Source organism: Cryptomeria japonica, chromosome 3 (assembly GCF_030272615.1).
Source record: "Cryptomeria japonica chromosome 3, Sugi_1.0, whole genome shotgun sequence".
Lineage (NCBI taxonomy): Eukaryota > Viridiplantae > Streptophyta > Pinopsida > Cupressales > Cupressaceae > Cryptomeria > Cryptomeria japonica.
This window is the reverse complement of record NC_081407.1, coordinates 458,532,934-458,542,690: the sequence shown is the minus strand read 5'-3', so window position 1 is coordinate 458,542,690 and position 9,757 is coordinate 458,532,934.

Here is a 9,757-nt window from a genome sequence, read left to right as displayed (position 1 = left end):
TGGAATTGATGATTTATTATCTTTATTCATCTGTACTTTGGTGGCTAAACTGGTTTACCCTTATTGTTTTTGTATGCTGGTCTTGTGTTGAAATGTGAAATTCCTCTCCAAGGACGTATGAGACGGTCTTGGTTGAGTGTGTACGAGGAAGTAGACATAGGGAGCCTTGAGGATGGGGGTATGTGAGGTTGTGAAACATCTAGGATCCACTACCTACCTATGTGTGGTGACTATCTCTTGGAGGCTAACCACCTTACGCAACAAGGGATGTTCACGAGGGTCTTGTATGGAAGGTAGCACCGCTATGGTGTGCCCTAGCACCGTCAATGATAGGGAGATTGCTAGGATAGTGTTCACTAAGGCCAATTTGCTCAAGTAATTCAATCTGTTACCCAAACACTTGTTGAGTCTGTTGTATGTGTTTACACAATCGGTCTTGTGGTTATAGTGCCAAGTACTTCATGGTTCACTTGCCTAATAAACTCCCTTTTAGGTGATGGCTCTCACCCATGCACAAATCTACTCAAATTGCTTATTCCTTCCAACTACACATTCTCATTCTTGGTTCTTGGGGCATTCAACCTTATGTTTCAGAGTGTAATAGGGGTCTTCCACATGGAAATGTGGGGGCAACAAGGTTTTGCTCACATCTGGATGCTCACAATTTTGTTTGAGGTCTTTAACCCTTAGCTTGCTCAAATTCATCAACTAAGGTCAACTACCCCCAAATGAGGCTACACACTGTCTAAGGTTCCAAGTAACACTTGTTTGACTATTTAGGATTGTTCTCACTATGTTTCATAATCCCCAAACTTCACCTTGCCATCAGGTTCATGCACTTGACAAAAACAGTCATTTGTGTGTTATGCAGTCCAAAAGGGCTACTAGCCCGTGGAGGCCTAATTGGCCTTATTTTGCTCATGCTACCCAACGATGGGAATTTCCTCCCTCAAGATTGTTTTAAATGATGTCTTAGGGGTGTATGCTCAAACATTTTCAAGGTTTAGTCCACTATTAGTGTAGATTTAGGACTGTCCACCTTTAGTGGCATATTTGGAGGGTTTGGTAGGGTTTGGAGCAAGTAACATTGGAAAGTCTCTCTAACTCCACTCTTCAAGCCTCCACAATGGCTTAGGACCTGCACCACATCAGATAGAACCTTCCCCTATTTCTTCCCTGCAAACAAAATGCCAAACACTTGGCAAGCAAGTGAGAAAACATTAAATTGCCTCTGTCACTGTCTTTTTACTGCCCCCTTACCAGTCAGCAACCATTACACTTCGGGACCTGCATAAAGAAGAGTTTTGGGATTGGACATACACCTCCATGAAATCTGCACACATTTGATAATCTCCTATTACAATGCCTTTTTAATTACAAGGCTTAGATGATGCTATTTGAAGCATTCCATGGACATTTGATAAGTATGTTTTCCAAAAAACAATGAATTCATTGTTTGATTACAAAATGAGAAAGATTAAGCAAGAAAAAGCTAAACTAGACAACCAAGAAGATGTTATTTGCCCTTGGCCAAATGTCTAGACCTCTGTCACATTCATTTGCTCACCCAAATTACTTTTGAGTGCAAACCTTGAGTTTTGTTCATGCTACTAGCCAAATGACAAACACTTGCCTAGTATTCACTCAAGTTCTTCCTCCTACCACTCTCTTGGCACAAAAATGAGCATATGTACAGTATATACATGATTTCCAACTTGACTAAATCCATTATGTGGGATCCCAGACCTGGATTAATTAAGTGGTGGCATTTTAAAACTCCAAACCCTTGGCAGGGCAGCAGGCACACAGTTTGCAAATATTTTTGTACAAACCAATTTACAAAAGAAAAAAAAACAATAATCAATTGTGGTGCATTGAATAAATGATATGAACACCTCCTAGAAGGTATAGTACGGACAAAAGTGCTACAATACGAACTGTTACTCCAAGGAAGAAAAAAATAGTCATAAAAGCCAAAAAAACATGATTTCTATTAAGATTCTCTTGTAAATACAATCACCAACCATTTAAAAGGTAAAGGGAGGCCTTATATAGTTTCTCCAGTTGATTTTCAAGCTCCAGTACGAACATGAGGCTTCCATAACTTCATTTTGCAAGAAAATGACAATTTTGATAATTTTTCAAGCCAAAAGACAACTTTTCTTGCTCAAGAAGGCATTTTTGACAAACTAGCCTTATAAACTTGTCTAAACAAATTAGACATGCCTAAAAACACTTAAAAAACATGTTTCAATTCTCTTGAAGGCATTAGAAGACCTTTTTGGCACTTTTGCACATTTTTGCCAAAAATTGTCAACTCAAGGCCTAAAGGGCAAAACTGGATCTCTAGAGCCCAAAATGAGATCAAAACCACTAAACATGACACAAAACAACATTAACAACCTAACAAAAGACATTACAAACAAGAAAGCATTAAATACAAACCAATGGGAGTTTTACTCAACTAGGTGCTCCTACACTATACTCCCCCCAAAACAAAGAAGTCATGTGGCTCCTTGAGGAAACAAAGAAGAAGGTATGCCAACTTTCTAAAAGTTAGCTTTAGGTATCCATGTGGCCTCTGAGATAGGCCGCTCCTTCCATTTGATGAGATGCTCCATGCAGGTGTGATTCCTTGTCTTTTTGAGAATTCTGAAGTCTAGAACCTATTCTGCTTGGGGAAAAGAAAGAGAAGGGAGAGATAGATCAGAAAGGGATTTGGAAACATCTAAAACTCATTGAATCTTCTCAGGTGGCTTCCCTTTGAAAACAATCAAATCTGCAACATTAAAAATGGGGGACAAAGAAACATTAGTAGGCAAATCAACTTTGTAATCATTAGACCCATACTTAGCCAAGATCTTGCAAGGGCCTATCCTCCTCATCTAAAGTTTGCTTGGAATTCCCTTTTGTAGCCTTGCCTTGTTCAAATGAACCATCACATAATCACCTCTGGAAAACTGAACATCTCTCTTTGTAGCATCCACTCTTGCCTTGACTTTTTGAGAGGTATCGTGGAGAGCTTGTCTCACTTGCTCATGAACCTCCTTCATGGAGTGAGCCATGTCATCTGTTGTTCCACTCTTATGCTGCAAGTTAGTGATATCCCTCAACTCCATTATACCCCTTGGATGCATACCATAAACAACTTCAAATGGACTTTTACTTGTAGACCGGTTAACACTGTCATTGTAGGCATATTCTGCTTGATGAATGAACTGATCCCAACTCTGCCCATATTCCTTTGTCAAGCACCTAAGCATGTTTCCAAGAGACATGTTCACAACTTTGGTTTGGCCATCAGTGTGGATGATAAGCTGAACCAAAAGAGAGATTAGTACCCAATATTTTTCACAATGTTTTTCAGAAATGACCAAGAAACTTAACATCCCTACTTGAAACAATGCTAGCAGGAAAACCATGAATTCTAACAACTTCTTTGAAAAACAAATAGGAAATATGACTTGCATCATGTGTTGTCTTACAAGGAATGAAGTGAGCCATTTTGTTGAATCTGTCAACTACTACAAAGATGCTATCAAATCCTGCTTGAGTTCTAAGTAATCCTACCACAAAATCCATACTAATGCAATCCCAAGGCCTATGTGGAATGGGAAGAGGCTGATATAAACCAGCATTAGAGGAATTACCTTTTGCTTTCTAACATACCAAGCACTGCTCAACATACCTCCTGATGTCTCTCTGCATCTTAGGCCAATAATAGAACCTTTGAACCAGCTCTAAGGTCTTATTGAGACCAAAATGTCCACTTAAGCACCCATCGTGCTTCTCTTGAATGAGGTTCTCTCTCATAGAACCCTTTGGAACACACAACTGTCCACCCCTGAATAAAAAACCATCCTGCAAAGTGAAATCAACATATGCACCATGGAAACTATTCTCAAAATCTTTACAAACTTTATAATCTTCAGCAAAATCATCATCAGTAGGATACATGTCCTTGAAACTATCAATACCAATGCTCTGAACTTGAATCTCATGAATAGTTAACAACCTTCTACTCAAAGCATCTGCTACTTTATTCAACTGACCCTTCTTATGCTTAAGAGTAAAAGTGTAAGCTTGTAAATATTCTACCCATTTAACATGCCTATGATTCAGTTTATCCTGTGAGTTCAAGAAACTGAGTGCCTGATTATCTGTGTAAACAACAAATTCTTTTGGAAGAAGATTGTGTCTCCATTTCCTAAGTGCTTGTACTAATGCATAAAGTTCTAAATCATAGGAAGAGTACTTTTTCTTTGCATCATTCAACTTCTCACTAAAAAATGCAACTAGTCTATTTTCTTGACTTAAAACAGCTCCTACAACAATATTAATAGCATCACATTCAATAGTAAAAAGCTTATCAAAACTAGGTAAAACGAGCACTGGTTGAGTAGCTACTTTAGTTTTCAATAATTCAAACCCCTTATTGGCTGCACTTGTCCACTGAAATTTTACCTTTACACCCCCTTTGATGGTATCTCATTGGAGCACAAATCTCACTGAATCCCCTGATGAACTTTTTGTAAAACTGTGCCGAACCATGGAAGCTTCTGACATCACTGGCTGTCTTAGGAGTTGGCCAACTGGTTATTGCTGCAACTTTAGATTGATCCATTTTCAGATTTCCTCCCGATACAACAAAACCAAGATAGACCAATTCTTCCTTCAAGAAATCATAATTTTCTAGATTGATGGTTAGCTGTTCCTTAGATAACTGTCTCAAAACAATAGCTAAATGCTTCAAATGCTCATCCTTAGTCTTACTAAAAATAAGAATATCATCTAAATACAGAACAACAAACTTGCCATTGAAATCATGTAAAACTTCATTCATGAGTCTCATGAATGTGCTGGGAGCATTAGAGAGTCCAAATGGCATGACAAGCCACTCATAGAGACCCTCATTTGTTTTGAAAGCTATCTTCCACTCATCCCCCTCTTTGATTCTTATCTTATGGTAACCACTCTTCAAGTCTATCTTACTGAAATACTGTGCACCCCCCAAGCAATCCATCAAGTCTTCTATCCTGGGTATGGGAAATCTGTATCTGATGGTGATTTTGTTTATGGCTCTGGAATCTGTACAAAGCCTCCATGTTCCACCCTTCTTAGGTGCCAACACTGTAGGTACTGTACAAGGACTAATGCTTTTCCTAATCAGCCCTTGGTCTAAGAGTTCTTGTATTTGTCTTTCTAACTCTTTGTTTTGTTTAGGGGTCATCTTGTAGGCTGCCTTATTGGGCAAAGAGGCTCCAGGTATGAAGTCAATTTGATGGCTAATGGCTCGAGAAGGTGGTAAGGCTGCAGGTGTACCATCACTAATTATTTGTTTGAAGTTATCAAGGATTTTCTACACCTCATATGGTATCTCAACTTTCTTTTCTACCTTTTCTTCCTTGGGTTTCACTATGAGTGCAAATCCTACTCCTTCACCTTCTTCTAGTATTTTTATGAACTCTTTCTCATTTACTAACAAGATGTTAGGTACTTTGTTGTTGCTCTCTCCTTCTTCAATGAGGGATTGAATTTGATAGGTTACTCCATCTTTTTGAAATGAGTAGGAGTTTATTTCCCCATCATGTTGTTCTTTTCGGTCAAACTGCCATGGTCTACCCAACAACAGGTGGCAAGCATCCATAGGAAGGATGTCACATAAGATCCTATCTACATATCCACCTATGTGGAAATCTACCCAGGCTTTCTCATTTACTAACACATGTTGTCCCTTATTCAACCATGTGACTTTGTATGGCTCCTTGTGTTGTATCCTAGGTAGTTTCAATTTGCTTACTGCTTCCTCTGATATGATGTTGTCTATGGATCCTGAATCTATGATCACCTTACACACCTTTCCCATGATTTTACACTTAATCTTGAATAATTCTCTTTTCTGTGAGGCCTCTGTACTATGTGGGTTCTTCATTAACACTCTCTTGATCATTAAACTCTCACCATCTTCTAAAGCTAGGTGATTCAATGCTGAAGTTCTGGTATTACCTCCATCTTCCTGAACATAGTTTACCCTCTTTTCACCACCATAGGATGAACCTAGGCTTCTCTGGGCATCTATAGGCAGGGTGGCCCAACTTTTGGCAGTTATAGCACTTCATGGTTGAGAAGTAGGACCTTCTCCCTGGTCTATTAGATCTACCTCTACTCGGGTTGCTTGATCCCCTACCCCTATAGTTGGGTTTGCTCTGAGAATCCCCACTTTGCTCAAGAAGTTTAGACTCTCCCTGGGATCGTTGATCTATGCTCCTTCCCCCAAAACTGCCTCTATGGCCTCTACTATCTCTTCCCCTACCTCTTCCTCTATTGTTTTGTTCTTGCTTTCTCCTACCTTTCTCTTCCACCTTAAGTGCCAATTGATAGCACTTGTGTACTGTTTGTGGGCATAACAAGCTCATCTCTTCCTGGATGTTCCATCTTAACCCATTCAAATACCTTTCCACTTTTATACTCTCATCCTCCATTACTCTGGATCTCATGCACAGTTTTTGAAACTCTTCAATGTAGCTACTGACATCTAGATCTTTTTGTCTCAAATTTTGTCTTTTTCGGTGAACTTATATTTCATAGTCTTCAGGAAGGTAGGTCTCCTTGATTTTGGCTACCATTGCTTTTCAGGTGGCTATTGGTTGCTTACCTCCTTTCACCCTTTCCTATTGAATGAACTTCCACCAAGTTAAGGCTACCCCTCTCAGCCTTGATTTTGCCACCTTAACCTTTTGTGCTTCAGTCACTCTATCAAATTCAAAATGGTTTTCTAGCCCTTCAATCCACTCTATAAGGGCATATAGATCCATCTTCCCACTGAAAAGAGCCACTCCCTCTAAGGTTTTACCACTCATAGCTCTCAAGGCTTTCAAGAATGGTTCTTGCTCAATGACAGGGTCATACATGGGGATTTCATCCTCTATTGCCATCATTTTACCCTGATCTCCAACCTTATCATGGACTTCTTTAGTTTTGACTTCTACTTCAGCTAGTTTCATTTCTAGTAGATCCAATCTTTTTCTGAGTGCCCTATTTTCCTCTTTTTGATCTTTAACCTTCTTAGCCAATTCTGCATTAGTCACCATGTTTGCCTAATGTTCCTTTCCTCCTGAATCTTTTGTTGGCTCTGATACCACTATGATAGGGAGATTGCTAGGACAGTGTTCACTAAGGCCAATTTGCTCAAGTAATTCATTCTGTTACCCAAACACTTGTTGAGTCTGTTGTATGTGTTTACACAATCGGTCTTATGGTTATAGTGCCAAGTACTTCATGGTTCACTTGCTTAATAAACTCCCTTTTAGGTGATGGCTCTCACCCATGCACAGATCTACTCAAATTTCTCATTCCTTCCAACTACACATTTTAATTCTTGGTTCTTGGGGCCTTCAACCTTATGTTTTAGAGTGTACTAGGGGTCTTCCACATGGAAATGTAGGGGCAGAAAGGTTTTGCTCACATCTGGATGCTCACAATTTTGTTTGAGGTCTTTAACCCTTAGCTTGCTCAAATTCACCAAGTAAGGTCAACTACCCCCAAATGAGGCTGCACACTAGCTAAGGTTCCAAGTAACACTTGTTTGACTGTTTAGGATTGTTCTCACTATGTTTCATAAGCCCCAAACTTCACCTTGCCATCGGGTTCATTCACTTGACAAAAACAGTCATTTGTGTGTTATGCAATCCAAAAGGGCTACTAGCCCGTGGAGGCCTAATTTGCCTTATTTTGCTCATGCTGCCCAACGATGGGCATTTCCTCCCTCAAGATTGTTTTAAATGATGTCTTAGGGGTGTATGCTCAAACATTTTCAAGGTTTAGTCCACTATTAGTGTAGATTTAGGACTGTCCACCTTTAGTGGCATATTTGGAGGGTTTGGTAGGGTTTGGAGCAAGTAACATTGGAAAGTCTCGCTAACTCCACTCTTCAAGCCTCCACAATGGCTTAGGACCTGCGCCACATCAGATAGAACCTTCCCCTATTTCTTCCCTGCAAACAAAATGCCAAACACTTGGCAAGCAAGTGAGAAAACAGTAAATTGCCTCTGTCAATGTCTTTTTGCTGCCCCCTTACCAGTCAACAACCATTACACTTCGGGACCTGCATAAAGAAGAGTTTTGGGATTGGACATACACCTCCATGAAGTCTTCACACATTTGATAATCTCCTATTACAATGCCTTTTTAATTACAAGGCTTAGATGATGCTATTTGAAGCATTCCATGGACATTTGATAAGTATGTTTTCCAAAAAACAATGAATTCACTGTTTGATTACAAAATGAGAAAGATTAAGCAAGAAAAAGCTAAACTAGCCAACCAAGAAGATGCTAAATGCCCTTGACCAAATGTCCAGACCTCTGTCACATTCATTTTCTCACCCAAATTACTTTTGAGTGCAAACCTTGAGTTTTTTTCATGCTACTAGCCAAATGACAAACACTTGCCTAGTATTCACTCAAGTTCTCCCTCCTACCACTCTCTTGGCACAAAAATGAGCATATGTATAGTATATACATGATTTCCAACTTGACTAAATCCATTATGTGGGATCTCAAACCTAGATTAGTCAAGTGGTGGCATTTTAAAACTCCAAACCCTTGGTAGGGCAGTAGGCACACAGTTTGCAAATATTTTTGTACAAACCAATTTACAAAACAAACCAAAACAATAATCACTTGGGGTGCATTGAATAACCAATATGAACACCTCCCAGAAGGTACAGTATGGACAAAAGTGCTACAGTACGAACTGTTACTCCAAGGAAGAAAAAAACAGTCATAGAAGCCCAAAAAACATAATTTCTATTAAGATTCTCTTGTAAATACAATCACCAACCCTTTCCAAGGCAAAAGGAGGCCTCATATAGTTTCTCCAGTTGGTTTTCAAGCCCCAGTATGGACATGAGGCTTCCATGACTTTATTTTGCAAGAAAATGACAATTTTGATAACTTTTCAAGCCAAATGACAACTTTTCTTGCTCAAGAAGGCATTTTTGACAAACTAGCCTTGTCAACTTGTCTAAACAACTTATAAATGCCTAAAAACACTTTAAAAACATGTTTCAATGCTCTTGAAGGCATTAGAAGACCTTTTTGGCACTTTTGCACATTTTTGCCAAAAATTGTCAACTCAAGGCCTGAAGGGCAAAACTGGATCTCTAGAGCCCAAAATGAGATCAAAACCACTAAAAATGACACAAAACAACCTAAAAAAATATTAACAACCTAACACAAGACATTACAAACAAGAAAGCATTAAATACAAACAAATGGGAGTTTTACTCAACTAGGTGCTCCTGCACCAATCAAGCCCTTGAGTGAGATGTTGGATGTTTATTATCATGTTATTTGTTCTGAGATCAGGCATAGAGATGCTGATCGTGCAAGTTATCTTTGACCGAGCATTAGACATGCTCACATGTGGCCTTTTGAGTTGTGCATTCTAGTTATGTGGATGATTATTATGTGTAATCATGGATTAAATGATGTCAACTTGTCACTATGTTATGGGACATAGTGATTGGAAAGGTTCTTATATGCTTGGAAAGTGTAAATAATTGAGTTATTTACGTTGCTCTTATTTATTGAAAGTTAACTTGGTTGTAGAAATTGATATTTGGAGTTAGTTCTATGCAATAAAGTTTCATGAAAAAGATGTATTGGTAAAATAAATTGATCATGATGACATTTTTTCTTGTCATGTTTGATAGATAAGTATGGCAATTGTTGCTTACCTCTTTTAATGCTTTAAT